A 16392-nucleotide genomic window follows, 5' to 3' on the forward strand; every position below is an offset into this window, starting at 1 on the left:
CAAGAGCTCCACAGATGGGAATTTCAAAGTCCTGAAGATTCCCCATGCCATCTCCTGCTTCGACTAGATTGATCTATAGGCATAATCTGTGTGTCTTGCTGTGATTAGCACCACGGATGGAGGATTTGGGCATTCAGAAACTCCTTCAGGTGGTTCCTGCTGCAAAACTGACCAACCTGTGCACAGATAAGATGTCAGTATAAACTGTTCCTGCAGATGCAGAAATGGTCACATAGTAAGACAGGAGATGTTTTGTACATAGTACAAGAAGTGATGGATGCTGCCTGCGCTGGAGTGGTCATGTAGGAGCACTGACCAGTTGGATATGGGGAAGTAACATTACAAATAACACAACAGTGATCACTATACTGCTTTTCCAGCTTATTTAAAGGTTCGTTCAAAATGCTTCTTCCTGACCAGTCTGCAATTTCTGATGCATGCACTCCCTCCTAAAAATTGCTTTAAAGGCCCTGGTTATTCCAGAACCCCTTTTGCCTTCTAGACCAACAGCTCAGGCTGGCTTGGATAATATGACTGTCAGTGTTAAGATGTACTTTACACTGTCATAGTGTTTGGAAAACTGTTGCATATCCTCCAAGCCTGCCTGCCATTGTGTATCCACCTCTGCCACAATCACTTTTTTCCTTTTGAAATGCTTTCTTGGTACTTTGTGTAAGCTTTAGGCCTCCTGGTTTGCAAGCCAGATTGTGAATTGGTTCCTGTTCAAACCGGCAATTTGCCTTTTAGCAGTTTCAAACAGATTTATACCCCCAAACCTTCTCAAATTCCTAGGCATATAATGAAGACTTTTAACAGAAGCAGTAGAGTAGGCATGCCTACTGTCATGATGCTACTACACACATGTAAGAAATAACACATTGGGCTGATCAGTGCTCCTTTTTGTTGAAAGCCATCTTCTGTGCCCATCGTCCTTTCCTGGGCTGCAGATCAGGGCTGCTTCTGCCTCCTACTCCTCAGTCAGTTGCCAGAGCTTTTTTTTTCTATATGGTCATTAACCTACAGATGAGGAAATATGTATAGCACCAGCCCTCAGCCTGTGATGGCCTTACATGTAGCTGTGATCCCCCCACAGTCCTGCTGAAAGGCAGCAAATGGCTGTCCCCATGTATGCCGCAACCAGGGCTTCCTGCTCTGACATACTTCCAGAAAATAAGAAGACTTCCAATGTATGGAAATACAAAGGCTTGTGTCCAACAAAGCAGGTGAGATCCCATCTCCTAACATAGGCTTTTACCTCCTTCACAGAGTCCCACTTTCGCACCAATGCCGGCTATCTCACTGAAAATTAACAGCCTAAAAGCTTTATTGGATCTGGCCTAGCATTCCTGTTGGTTTCTTGTCCCATGGCTATATTTTCCAATCAGTTCTAATTTAAATGACTTTTTATTATCTTCACAGTAATCACAGGCTTACAATTAAATGCAGCGTGTAGTTTGCAAGAAGGAAGAACAAACTATATCCCAGTAATGTCTACTTGGGGACTATGAGAACAGCCTAAAAAATATTCAGAGCATGTAAAAACACAAAGCTGTAAAAGATTTTTTTTTTTTTTAAGTAAAATTAATGGGATGAAGCTGAGCAAAGAAAAGATAGAAGTCAGATGGTATCAGGAGGGATGTCCTAGCACTCCATTAAACTGCAAAATAATCTCCTGATGGAAGCTGTTGGAAGCGTATTTAGCCCCAGTCATTTAAAGCAACACAAGGCAAAGCAATGAATGGTGCAGTGATCTTTGTGGCCACAGAACACCACACTAACCAGTAAATGAAATACCCTTGTATTGGTATTTCTGTTGAACTTTTGGAGCTGTGTAGTGGCCTATACTTCACCCATATGTCCATTACATGCTCATCGAAAAGGAGGAAGCTGGGTTATCTGGAGCAGGAGGACCTGCAAATTCAGGTCTTGCTTCATGCAGAACGGCAGAGCAGCCCCAAGGGACACTTTCGAGGTTTTTGGCAGACATGAAGTATTTCCTTGTCACTTAGCTTCAAGGCCCAGGGCCTCTTTCAGGTGTCATGAGGTCCACTTTCCTCAGATGTGGCTGTCTAGCTTGCTGGAAAAGCCAGATTCAGAGGATATCAAGCAGAGATACACGCTGTTAGAGAAGGTCATGCTTCTGAATTGTCAATGGAAAATCATTTCCTACAGCATTGCTCAAGAGCCCTGTCTAGTCACTTCAGGTAACTGAAGCAATGAGGTTTCACCGTTTCTCTGGTGAAACTTTTCTGCTAGATACATTTCCTGTAAAGAATTGGTCCTAATACTGATCCCAAGTTCTCCTTTGCTCAGATTTACTGTTCAACCCCCAACTGAAGTTCTTTATGTGACACAGTTGTGATTAACATCACTGTTATTTAATTGGAGTAACTGAAACAACTGATGCAAAGAGGATAAGAACATCATGTTATCCCATTTATGATAGTCACAGTGTTGTCAGGTTCCTCCCAGAATGACCATAGGCAAGAACTACCAGAAAGATTGTATGAGAACTCTCTTTGACTGCCACCTCAGCATCATCCAAGATGCAGGTGCATCTCAGCATCTGCTCCATGCTATCAGATGAGACAGACGATTAACAGACAATTAAAACTTAAACAGTTATGAGTGGGAATACTGGTTCAGCTACATAGATCACTTTAGAACAAAATTTATTTTTCAAGGGAACAGCAACACTCTATAATTAAGCAAACCATAAACTCTAGGGTTACCTTGAGAAGATGGATTGCTGAAATCAGTGTTTTTCGACATTAACCTTTTCCTTCTGGAAAGGTCAGTTCATGCCTCTATTTCACTGAACATGGGAGCTTAAGTGCTAGAATTAATGCATTTTAGGAGCAACCAACCCAAGAGAGGGCCTGTCAAAGCTGTAACAGCATAAAACAAGGGGATTTGTGTGTTTTTCAGTCTACCACACACAGCTTTTACAGTTACTAGTATAATGCCCTTTTGGAAATCCCTTAGTGATAGCACACTTCATTTGTTCTACATTTAGGTTACCACTTCTCAACAACAAATGTGGGGGCAAAGGGGCTTTGGTTTTTTAGCTACAGAAGCAAGCAGAGATATTATGGTACTGCAGAGCAGCTCACACAGCATCTCCCCACCTTATTCTTACAGCAGCACCTTAGAGTTCTAGAGATGAAGTGGTGGCAGATTGGAGGCTTTTATTCCAAGTATTTTTCTGAAGTTTTGAAACATATTTCCAACCTTGAAGAAGCATCTCCTTAAACAAATAGCCTACTAGGCAGATGACCCTTGGTTTCCTCATCTAGTGATGTTCTTATTTTATGTCATTAGCTTATTGCTCCTATTAACACCATCAGAATTCGGCAAACATCCCCCAGGTTTGCCAGCAATGATGAATTCACAAAATGTGCTCTACCACCATTATGCTTTTGCACACATAAGAGACTACACTTTTAAGATGTAGCCTTGGATGATGATGCTTGGAAACTACTTACTCTAGTATAAAATATTCCATTTGATAATGTAAACAGCCTTTTGCAGTGATGTTCCCCTATAAAGGGTAAGTTAACCTTACAGGCATACTAGTCACTGAAATCACTGGTTGAGAGTTTCCAAGCTTTCAATTATACACGTCACTGGACTTTTATGGCTTCTAACCTAAGCCCTCACTCAGAGTCACAAGGCAGCTCAGAAAGTTAAAACAGCATGGGATGTGCAGGCTCAGGAGCATACTGATATTGTCACTGTGCCATCCTCCCCTCTGCTGAAGCAAGTGCTTTCACTGTGTTTTCTGATGGGTCAATGAGATTTGTTGATACTGAATATGTTTTTATGACTCATCTAAATTTTTGAGTTGAAAGAAAAAAATCCCTAAATCTTTTAGCAAGCACATATTACCTTTGCTACTTGTGGGCCAGGTTACCCTTTGAAAAGTGTGCTTAAGAAATCAGTATACTCCTAATGTGCCACTCATCTCCTAGATTCTGTAAGGGTCCATGTAAATCTCAGCTCCTGAATTGCAACTGCTTCTCATGAGTGAAGACAACAAGAACAACAAGAACAACAGCTGGATCTTCAGTACTGAAATTAAAGCAATGTCTTCCTTTTGATATGACTTAAGAAAATGCCTTCTCACCAGACGAAAGCCCAGACAGACGTGATAGACAGCCCCAGTATTTCAGAACAAGTTTTTACTTGTTCTGAGAAGTTAAAAAAAGAAATCCATTAACTAAGAGGGAGATTATATATTCTTCTTTCTTGAATCTAGCTTGCATTACCACACAGAAAAATTCTTAAGTCAAGATATTTTAAGGTCAGAATAAACATTAAGATATGATCAAGGCTCTTTCTGAAACTTGGAGGAAAAGTTAGAGGGGAGTTATTTGGGGGAAACAGGAGACAAATTTATAAAATGAACTCAAAATAAGTGAGAGGGTAGAAAGATGACTGACCATGTGTGTTTAAAAATATGCCAACTACACACAAGGAAAATCTAATTTTGTGCAAAAAAACCCTGTACATGCAGTAGTTGGCAAAAGTTTAATAATTCTGAGTTCTCACCGGACAAGTAAACTAAATAATTCAAGGCTCTTTCACAGCTACTGAACTGAATTTATGAGTCTAGATTGCTGATCTCACATATGGTTCAGGGAAATCTGCACCAGTCCATATCATTATCACCTTCAGTTCTAACTCTCTTACAGTTACAGCAGTTTGGGAATGCTCAGTGTGAAAATTAAGATCCTTACAAAAGCAGAGCTGGTGAGATTCTGGCTCTGTGATTGATTTTTCACTTTTCAGTCATTGCTGCCTTATTTATAATTATCTCACATTACAGAACCACAAAAGGAATCCAGAGGCAACTGGAAATCCACTGTGCTGACTGCTGTACAGACAGCTAGAGGCAGTCCGTGTCCCAGGCAGCAAGAGAAACAGCAGCAAGCTTCTAAAAGGTAAGAAAACAGCCACTGTTTAAGAATGTTTTACAAGGCTGGAGTATTGACAGATTATGTATTAGATCAACTGGGGCTGCATCATCTTCAATCAACCAGGTTACAGTCAAATGAGTCCTAGTATCACCACTTTGGGGATAATGCAAAGCAAAATCATGGAAAGGCAAAGGCAGCAATGGAATGGCTAACAAACACCGTGTGTATTGGAAGATAAGCACAAAATACAAGGGATGATTATAGAAGGTCTATAAATATAACCTAGAGAAAAGAAAACTCACGGGGCCATAGCTTCAATTTATAAATACCTTCAAAATATAAATATAAATGAAGGAAGGGGATTACTCAATCTCAGCAGATGCCAAGACACAGAAGCAAGCTAAGAAAGAAGAGCAGAGACTAAGCTCAGAGTGTATTTCTGAATGCCAAAACTAGTTGGAGTCTGAAAGAGACTATCAAAGAGGGTATCATCCTGGTACTACTCAAAGATGTATTCAGTGAGGCGTTTGTGGGAAGAAAGACAGGCAGGGTGCAATCTTGCAAAGAGCAGAAGGACAAGCTGGCTGACCAAGCAACCTTTCTAGCTCTCACTCTGTCTGGTGTCAGGCATGGCCTGGATGGATTCTCAACCCTTGGGACCCGCGTTTACAACTCTCAGGCTCCTGCAATGCGACAGTAACATAGTAGCTGGAGAGCAAAGAACCACAGCAGTAACAAACTAGACACCAAGCAAGATCCTCTTGAAATCAAAAGACAAACAAAATCCAAATTAACTGGGGGGTTCATGAGAGTTTTTAGGTCAACTTCACCCCAGAGCATTAAGGGTTTTGTCTTTCCTTGTTGCCGAGGGGAAGCTTGTCAAGTACTGGGAGGGCCCATAGCTATTCTCACATGGAGATGCTGCCCTTGAAAACCTTGGCTCCCAGGATGCACAAATCAAAATGCAACATTGCATGCAGGGCTGGCAGTCCCCCAAGCTTGCCTGCTGACTGTGTCTGAAGGTAACTTATTTTGTGCACATTACTCAGGGATAGGGGGCTCTGGGGGTCCCAGCGTAGCAATTGGTTGGGGAAAGAGTGTAAGTACCCTTTGGGTTTCTGTAAACCTTCTCTAGTACTGACAGTTACAGTATGGGCAGAAGGAAGTTCAGCCTTTGACCTTGTGTGGATAAAACTGCATGCAAAAGTGTTGTTAATGCAACAGCCCATGTTAGGAAATCACATAGCTGCGGTGCTCCATAGTATTTCAGCCTCATTCATTTCAATTTTAATTTCTTGTTTAGATGCCAGGCTAAAAATGCTTGTTATTATATATGCAATTATGGGCACATTAATATTACTACAGGGCCAATCATTTGTTCCATTTCTTAGCGTTTTTTAGATCTATTAGCAACCACAACATTGCAGGAACAATTGTCACATTTAACACATTTTATTGTCTTGGCTACTAACTAGTGACATTATTTTAGATGTGTTACTGATCATTTTTTGCAGTGCAAAATACCAGACTTGATAAGAGAGCAATACAGCAGTTGCTCTCAGTTCTGCCAGTTGCCAAGCACTTCAGCTTCTAGCATCTTCAATGATTTCCCAAAGACCAAGTCTCTTTTAAAGGCTTTGGATCCTTTAAAGCCCAACTAACTATAAACAGCATAGAAGAAGGAATAATTCTCCCAGTTAAGCCTCCCACAGAGACTGTTCTGTGTGTCAGTGTACAGATGAATAGGCTTTGAATGCTAATTGTAACACTGTGTGTACTCTTCCTGAGCTAATCAGCTCACAGGGTACAGACAAGCAACTTATTATCAATTCCATTCTACCACACAAACCATCCTGAAACACTTTTTCCAATAGCTAATTTAGAGACCTCCCAGTGGCTTAGTTCAGGCTGTGGAAGGTTTGTAAACAAGCGGTGTTATTCAAGAGGAATTTGCTCTCCCTCAGTGTCTCTTACTTTCGCTCTCTTGCCTAAAGTATTAGGATCTAATGGAAATAGTTGCCCAAGAGTGGGAAGCAAAGCATGTTAATACCTACTAGCAAAAGCACATGTTCGGTGTCTCAAGAGGTTTCATGTGCAACAGACAAGAAAACTTACTTGCAGACCTAAGTAACAGTGTATCATTTGCTTTATGAAGTAAAATACCACCAAAAAAATTTTTTTTTCTCCTTTTGATACTGGAGTAGTTTTTACCATTGCAAGTTATATACAAATTTGGGTTTGTCCCTCACTTTGGAATGAGATATTGTATATATGATCAAAGCTAACAGCGATAACCTTCGGATATAAAACCTCTGCTGGGAACTCTGCCAACATGAACTGCAGACAGCATCAATAAGCTGAATCCTGAGAGCTTCCCCATACCTGGTATGGCTGTTTAGATTTGTATTGAATGCGTAAAGAAGAGCTGCTGAAACCGAGTACTTTCTATTACTACAAGTGACCACAACAGCAATGTGGCAAAGACACTTTCAGACTAGGTATTCTCTGCTTTTATATCCCCAGTAAATGTACTCCTAATCTGTTCAGAAGTCTTTTTTTTTTTTTTTTTTTAACAAAACAAAGGAAAAGGAGAAAAAAAAGAGTGCAGTTTCACAGAAAGAAGGCTTCTGTTTCTGGCACTGCTGTGTTTTAAATCTTTGGGAAAAGGGAAAAGAGAATTCAGGCTGATTGTGGAGAAACAGGCTTTCTTTATAAGATAAAATGTGTGAATAGCTGGTAGCAGCCTTCAGTGGAGGAAAAAAACAATACCCAACTACTGCCTCCCCCCCCCAACAACAAAACAAACCACAACTGAAAACACAACCCAAGAGAAAACTCCTTACTTGAGATAAAGAGAGTTATGTAATTTAATGGTACTCTTACTAAAGAACAAAGATTTTGGTGCAGCACAAATGGACTTTCAGAGGCTCTTTGCAATTGTTCCCTCCTTGCTGAAAAGTTCATTTGTTCCTATGGTGTCCATACTCCACTGTAAGTAAGGTTGTTACTGTTCTGAACTGCGCCAGGGAGCTGCTACTATAGCTGCTCTATACTCCGATCTGGTGGGAGAAGCTATTTGAAACATTGCTAATTGTAATATTGTAATACAATCCACATTGAATTGAAGTGTGGGCATACATTTTCCTGCCATGGAATTTGGATGCAAAAAGGACCTTGTCTTCAGATAAGCCATTCACCAAATCCCTGGTTTATGCTGAAAGAGGAAAACTACTGAATGATCTGGTCTCTCTTACTGCTGAAAACACGTTTATGGAAGTAACTAATTCTTCAGCCACTTTCCGTAACCTATTTTGTTCAGCACTGGAGCCAAACTTTTCAAAAGGCTTTATATCTTTATTGACCAACTTTTGAAATGACAAGTGCGGACAACACTCCCCTTTCTGCTGAAGTCGGTAGCAGAATCCCACTTCTTCAGCCAGCAAGTGAATAACTATGGTTCCCCCTAGCAGCAGAGTACCTCAGGAGGTGGTAGTCATGTCCCACGTAAGTGACCCCTTTGTTTCTTGCCCACATTGTCTGTGTATGCCACAGCAGCTTGTTATACAATACAAGCAAAGAGTCTAAAGTGTTTTTAGAACTAAATGAAAACGGCATCTTGACTTTGCTTCAGACAAGGATCTTTTACATACATTTCCTTTGGCTTTTCCTCGTTAGTGAGGAGATGAGAATCTCAAGCATCTCATAGCTCATTATTAATACATAGTCATTTTCTGCTGCTCACAAGAGGGATGGAGATACTGACAGCAGGCCCCTGAGACAGCAGCCTGATTATACAACCCCTATACACAGACAATTCCTAGTGAGTGCTTAGAAGAAAGGACCAGTTAGTTATTAACAATATTTGTTAGGCACCACTACTGTTTGTGGTGCTCTGCAAGGCAAACACTCTCCCACATTATTCTGAAGAACAGCGGATGTCAAATGACTCTTTTGAAGATGCGGAGAAAGTGACAATTTACAATGTTTCTGTTCGTTTCCTTTTTGCTTTCTACTTTTTCTTTTATTGTTAAAGGGCCTGTAAGTAATAACAGAATGGTGAGGGCAGGCTAGTGACAACGGCTCCAATGAAATGCGCTTTGAGGAAGAACTTGAATTAGAAAAAGGAGATACCCACAGGCTGGGAGATAACATAGCAGCCTGCAAGAGTGAAGGAAAGCAAGTGAACAGAACACTGGGGTTGGCACTGATGACTACACAATAGGAACCAAAGTCAGAGATTTGGCTTGTGAAGCATTGGGATGACACATTTGGTCCAGGAAGACAGAGCCAGAAGATTCAGCGAGGCAAAACCAGGATTTGATTGTCAGGCAGGAGGAGATGTTGTTGTAGGAGCTGCTGCACTTCTGACAGACCAGTAGGGAACAATGGGGATATGCAGAAGGTGGGGAAAGGTTAGAGTTATATCAAACAATACTCAAGATGACAAAGAGTTGGATTATTATGGTATTACTTTTATATGTTTAGGGACATGGAACATTAAAATACATTTAGGACATTAATAGAAGGAGCCACCAGGCAGATGAAGGAAGGGTAAGAAGAAGTCCTGCTGGAACACATCGCTGGGGAAGGAAACAGATGAGGAAAAGACCAGGAACAAAAGCTACTAGAAGAAAAGAAGGTAAGTTGATGGAAAAAGCTTGTGACAGAGCCTTTCCATCTTCTTCTTTACACCAGTAACACTTCTGACATTTGGAGAAAGAACGGCAACAAGAAGGCTTAGGGAAGGAAATGAAAGTCTCAAAGAGGGACTTGATGGGAGCAGTGGGACTTCTGCTTGAGAAAGATTTGAAAAGACTCTTGGAAATAATTCAGTACAGACAGTCTCTCCAGCTCCTGAAATGCCCTTGCAAGACATTCAGTAGTGGAAGAAGCAGAAGCAAGATGTGACCTGTGGTTGGGTGTACATCACTCACATACAAAGGAGAGAATTAGGAAGTAGAATCTAAAGAATTAACTTGAGCACCTGTGAAAGCAAAAGAAGCAGCAGGTGGTAAGCAGACCTGGAGCTGCAGGGACACCAGACATGTCAATAACTTAGAGGGTATAGCAGAATGGACAAGGAAAGGGGAAGGCACAAGGAGCATTAAAAGAGCAAAAGCTGGTGACCACTGAAAATGTTAACAACTTATGGTTGGATAAGGAACAATTGGGCATTTATATTCAGTTTAGTTTCTCAGAAAAGGAGAACTTTCTACACCCACCAATAGACTTCCCTGACTTTCCAATAGCTTCTCTGTTGTTCAAACATGCTCATGATTCTTGGTAAGGAAGAAGATGCCACATTGATGCAACTTTGAATTTGAGGGGGGGAAAAAAAAGAAAAAAAAAGATAGTGAAAACAAAGGCAGCCTACGAAACTGAATTTACCCAGAGTATTCTGGCATCCTAGATGAGAGGCTGCATGGTTAATCTCTTCCTTTCCGTTTTGTTGTCAGCAAAAGTCAGCACTTGCTCAAAGTAACCAAGCATCAGTATTAGATGCAATCAAAAGACAAGTTCATGCATTTGTTTAGATTAATTCCTTATTTGATCATGCAAGATGTTTCTTGAAGTAATCTGCTCGGCAGTACCTAGCAGATGCCACCTTGGCTGGAATCAGCAAGTGTGGAACCAGTAATTCTAGTTTTCTAGTTCTCTCAGCTACTTCAACCTGTGGTTTCTGGACCCCTGAGGAGACATGCATTACTTCTAAGGAGTCTGCAAAAGCAAGTCTAGAATCAGTAGGTTCAGGTTTGCTGTACAGGATCTGTATCTCCAGTGAGAAATTTTAAGGAATCTGTAAATTAAAAAGGATTAAAAAGGAATGTTCAGCTACATAGTGGTTTTCAGTTCCTCCTCTCCCCAGATCATGTTGACCTAGCAAAATACTACAGAAAAGTAATTAAGCAAGCAGCAGCTTACCCTATTCTTGAGTTTTATAAAGATTTTCTTTCTCTCCCTTCTGCCCCAAGGGCATTCCATAGTATTTTGAATGTGTTTGTTCAAAGATAGATTAATCTGTATATAGGATCCTAGGGATGAGATGTATACCTGAGGTCTCTCCATTATTCTAGAAATAAACCACATGCTGTACTTACATGTAGTCAAATGACTCAGTTTTAATAATGAGGCTACCACAGTGGAGGATAAAGAAAGGATTTACACTTCACCATGCAAAGTAATGCGCAATTACTCCTTTTTCTTTCCAAAAGTGCTAGCTTTATCATAATTTATCCTAGTCTTTTATAGAATTCTCTCACTTCAGCAATTGCAAGGTTAGTTTTGACACAGAATGAACTAAAACAGGACATCAGGATCTGCTTTCAGAAAAGAGGAAGGTTACCTTAACCATACCAGTTAGTGTTCCAGTACCTCTTTTATTTTCAGATTATTAGTTTGCTTAATAAGAAGGTTGAAGGGAGAAGGTTTACAGATTTACTGTTTCACATCAAAGGATACCTTTCAGATCAACCCTACAAGTTACTTTTCTCCACTTACAGTAACCTTCCCTGTTGGTTCCCTGTTCCCTATGGTAATACTCTGCTGAAGATAGTCAACATTCATTACCTGCTGCAGTCCTTCATTTGTACCTGCCACCTCCAGAGACCTCAGCTGGCTGCCTGTCTCAAAGGATGGGTTTTTAACATGGTCTAATATGTGAACATCTTTGCAGATGCAGGACTGGACACATCACTTATGTAGGTCCTACCGTTTCTGTATATAGAGCTCTATATATTTGCTAATGTGAGCGTAATAGAACTTCACCTATACATGATGAACTCCTCCCTTGTTTGGCTTTTCGTTCTTGTTCTTCAGTGGCAGTGTGGGCAACTGACCTGCAGAGCACAACCTCTGCAAAGGTGGGAGGGGAAGTCTATTAGTAGTCTGAGAACCATAGTAAAACCTGGCGTTTTCATTTGACTTAATTTCTACATGGTATTCTGCAAGCAAGCAGGATCTCACTTTGCTTGCTCCAAGCCAAGTAGAAGCCATTAGTTTCTCAGCAGGACATACCCTGAGCTCAGTGCCCCACTACTGAATCTATACAGCTGCTAGGGGTCTTGCAGCCTGAGCAAAGGGAGCCTGCACCTGCCTTCAAAACACAAGAGAAATACACTTTTTTCTGTGGGCAGAACTACCGTATTCTTGTTTCTCTGATTATAAGGAAAGGATATATACCACTTTTCCTTAGAGCAGTTAGTGAAGAAAAAATGAATACTGATAAATTGCTTTAAAAAAAATGATATGCATTTCAAGATTGAGTTAGCTTTTTTTTTTATTATGCCATGCAATTTTCCTTTTATTTCCACAGATATCATTCTCACTTTATACTCTAAACTTATGTCAGTCTTTGAGCATAAACTTATTGCTCTTTCTTCTTAAAATACACAGCAATCAGGGACAGCAAATGCAGGTGTATAACCTTTGCTGAGGAATATGCAATTCACTGTGCACTCTTAATAAACGAGGGATCTCCCCAAATGCCTAACAACCAACATTGAACTGTACAAAACAACTATATATCCTTTAATCAGGGCTCTCTGAATTTGCACTTTTGACCTGAAGGCTATTAAGGAACATTTAAAGGCAATATGAATATGTAGGAGCCAAGATCAAGTAGATGGACTGACATTAAAGAGAAGGGGGTCACATTTAACGTAGTTCACATCAGTTGCTCCAGGTATAAGGTGAAACAGTATCACTCTTTTTTTTTTTAATCACCTGCTTACTTAGAAAGTAAAAATAAAATCCCTCTTTTGATTTTATATGAAAGACAATACATCCATCATATCTTTGACATGCAGTAAAAAACAGCTTTCAAGTGAAATTCTGCAGTAACTTATTTCTGCTTTTTCCAATTAAAGAGAACTAAATGCTGCATTTAACTTCTTGTAGGTGAAGATGCGTGAGCTATTGGAAAGTCAGGGAAGTCTATTGGTGGGTGTAGAAAGTTCTAAAAGTCTTTGCCTATGTTTAAGACATCCACCATCTTCTACAGATAATGCCAAGTCTTTATAAGAGGACTCTCTACTATCCTTGTGTTCTGGGATTACTCAGAGCTTTTTCCTCTCCATGGAGGGCACCGCAAGCAATAGAAATGCATGGCATCTTTGAAAGAGGTTGCTCCTCAGAGTCAGATGCAGAGAATGTTCTGTCTGGATGAAATCATACTGCCATTTTAAAAGTCAGAAAAACCTCATATACATTCTCCAAGCCACCAGTTTCTGCCCTCAGAATCTAACAAGAACACTCTATAATAGGGATGACTATTGGCAGCATGGGGGCTGCATCTGTGTCCTGGGGATTAAGGTGGTCATTAAGGCATCCAAATAGAGGAGACTGCTGTGTACAGCTGGTCACAGATCTAGTTTAGGTCTGGCAGGATTCATTAGGACACAGCTGTACCAATCTGACTGCTAAATGTCTACCCAACTACAGCAAAGTTACATCAGAGTTCTAACAGAGAAAAATCTTCTGGAAAACAAACAAAGAAAAAAAATCAGTTTGGATAAATCTGAGTGCTTCAGACACTGAAGATGATGACTGAGCAAGAGTCATCATTTTGTTGACTGAGCAACAAAACAGATGCAGTATCCCAGCAGAATGAATCTGTGGAACCAAAGGTGCCTTCTTGACACCAATACAGCATGGGCCAGCCAAAGGTGACACCCAGCTGGATCTACTAGTCACGGACAAGGAAGAACTAGGTGGAGATATGATAATCAACAGTAGCTTTGGCAGTAGCAGCCATGGAATAGTGAAGATCAAGATCCTGACAGGTGTAAGGAATGACAGTAGCAGAGTATTCAGGTGGACCTCAGGTGAGCAGAATTCAGTTTATTCAGGGGACTGTAAGCAGGTTCCCATAGGAGGCAGCTCTGAAGGGCCAAGGATCTCTGGGAAGCTGGCAGGTCTTCAAGGACAGCATCCTCCAAGTGCAAGAATGATCTACCCTGATATTCAGGAAGACAAGTAGATGCTACAGGAGACTCTGTTGACTAAGCAGGGAACTTGAGATAAAGCTTCAGTGTGAAAAGGCAGCATAAAGGAGATGGAAGCAGGGACAGGCTATAAAGAATGAATATATAAATATTTTCTGGGCATGCAGGGACAACGCTAGGAAAGTGAAAGCTTACCCAAAGTTGACACCTGTAAGGGTTATCAAGGGCAACAAGAGCCCTTAGTATGAAAAGGACAAACAGGGAAACTGTGGGATCATTGTTACACGGTGGGTGTGACAGCAAGCACAGATATGGCTGAATTACTCAATGTCTTCTTTGCTTCCGTCCTCACAAACAAGATTTCCCAGGCTTCTCTGTTTAAAAAAAAAAAAAAAAAAAAAAAGTTTCAAGGATAGGAACTACCAGTAGAAAATGAGGATTACTTGAGAGAACTTGGCCCATGAAAGACCATAGTACCTGGCAGGCTATACCCAAGGGTGGTCAGGAAACTGGCTAAAAACCTGGCAGGGCCACTCTCAATCATCTATGAAAGGTCATGGAAATCAGGAGAGAGCCCAGGTGGCTGAAGAAAAGCAAATTATACACCTCTCATCAGAAGACGCCAAAAGAATAATCCAGAGAACAACCATCCAGTCAACCCCACTTTGCTCCCTGGGAAAAAACAATTCCTCTTGAAACACATTTCTGGGTACATCGGGGAGAAATGATTAGGAACAGTCTGGATTGAACAAGACTAAGTCACATCTGACCAACCTTCTGTGCTGCAATGCCTGGATCTGTGGACAAACAGGAGAGAAATGGCTGACACTTACCTCAACTTTAGCATGGCTTCTGACACTGTCTCCTACAATATATTCTTGCAAGATGTTATGGTTTGAATGGGTGAACAACAAGATGGGTAAATAACTAGTTGGATGATTAGGCTCGGGATAGCGATTAATGGGACTTACACTACCCAAAGCCTGGTGGCTAGTGCAGTACTGCAAGTGTCAATCCTGGGACCCATCCTGTTCGACATCTTTATAAATGACCTAGAGGTGGTGATGGAGGGCACACTGGCAAGTTTGCAGATAACACCAAACCTGGCAGGGGAGGTGAGAAGGTGAGTTCTTCCTTAAGCAGGAGAGCCGTGCTTGAGGGTAGAGCTGCCATTCACAGAGGCCTACGCAGACTAAAGGAATGAATGGGCTGACAGCAACCTTATGAAATGCAAGAGGTACAACTCCAAAGTCCTTCCCCTGGGAAGGAAGAGACTTAGCATCAAGACACAGCAGGAACTGACTAGTGGGAAGCAGTTCTGCTGCGAAGAACTTGGGGGTTGTGATGAGCAGTGAGCTGAACATGACCCAGTTGTGTGCCTGGCAGCGAGGAAGGACAACAGCATCCTGGGCTGTTTGAAAAGGAACACATCCAGTAGATTGACACCCCCGCTACTCATTAGTTCACATCTAGATACTGTGTCCAGTTTCAGAGGTCTCATTGATAACCTGGAGTACGTTCAGTGGAGAGCCGCCAAGGTGGTTGCAGGCTGGAACTCTTTCTTGCCCTATGAGGAGAGGCTGAGAGATCAGGTCTTGTTCCAGCTTGAGAAGGTATGATTTTAGTGAGAATGTGACAGCAGCCTGCCAGTACCTACACGGGGGTTATCAAGGTGAAGCCAGGCTCTTCACAGTGGTGCATGGTGGGAGGACAAGAGGCAACAGGCATAAACTGAAACAAGAGAAGTTCAGATCAGCTATAAGGAAAAGCTTTTCTCGTGAGGACAGGCAAACAGGGGAACAGGTTGCTTACAGAGGCTGTGCAGTCTCCAGCCTTGGAGATCTCCAACAGACTGAGCAACCTGGTCTGGTCCCATAGTTGGCCCTGCTTTGAGCAGGAGGTTGGACTAGAGACCTCCTGTATTATCATATGATTGTCCGAACATGACAAACAGTCTAGCCTTTGCAGCATCATGAATCCTGAAGGGTGCTGTGCCTTCTTTCTCTCCATTGTCTTTTTAGATAATGATAACACTATGATAGGACTTGCATGAATTTGAAAGGAAGAAGCCTGTTCTCAGTATCTGGCCATGTGGCCAACCAGTGTCCCAGACACCCAGCTTGCTAAATGTAAAAAGAAAATGTGAAGTTAAGCATGCCCAACAAAACAAGAAACAGCTGCTGTATCTACAAGGAAGGCAAAATAAATAATCTGCAGCTTTTAATTGCCGTGGTAGTAATACTTTTATTTCCACTTGCAATAAAGTTGCTAATTTTGGCAAAATTTATTCTAGCTTATAAGACTATGCAAGTATCTATATAAATCAAGTGTAGTCCTTGGAATCCTGGCAGCTGGCCAGTATAGCCCTCTGTGTAAACAAGTTTGGTTATTTCTATATTAACCACTTGTGGTTATGCCTCTCTCCTGGACTATCAAGCTAGATGATTACCCTTCACTGTATGTTTCTCTGTGTGCGACAAAGTCTAGCAACGGAGCGGCATTTACAGGCAACAGAATATGTAGATTATATG

General features: G+C 41.3%; 1 long non-coding RNA gene across 2 annotated transcripts in view; it reads right to left on the reverse strand.

Annotated features, from left to right (window-relative positions):
* The window catches only part of LOC130146580 (uncharacterized), a 97820-nt gene that overhangs the window by 19553 nt on the left and 61875 nt on the right, over nucleotides 1–16392 (reverse strand). The window contains exon 7 of one of the 2 annotated variants that reach the window (XR_008820960.1): nucleotides 1731–2077. The exons of the other annotated variant lie outside the window; for it this stretch is intronic. This is a non-coding gene — a long non-coding RNA (uncharacterized LOC130146580). Of the gene's footprint in view, nucleotides 1–1730; nucleotides 2078–16392 lie in introns of those variants that run through there. 2 annotated transcript variants of the gene reach the window in all.

Source organism: Falco biarmicus, chromosome 3 (genome assembly GCF_023638135.1).
Source record: "Falco biarmicus isolate bFalBia1 chromosome 3, bFalBia1.pri, whole genome shotgun sequence".
Lineage (NCBI taxonomy): Eukaryota > Metazoa > Chordata > Aves > Falconiformes > Falconidae > Falco > Falco biarmicus.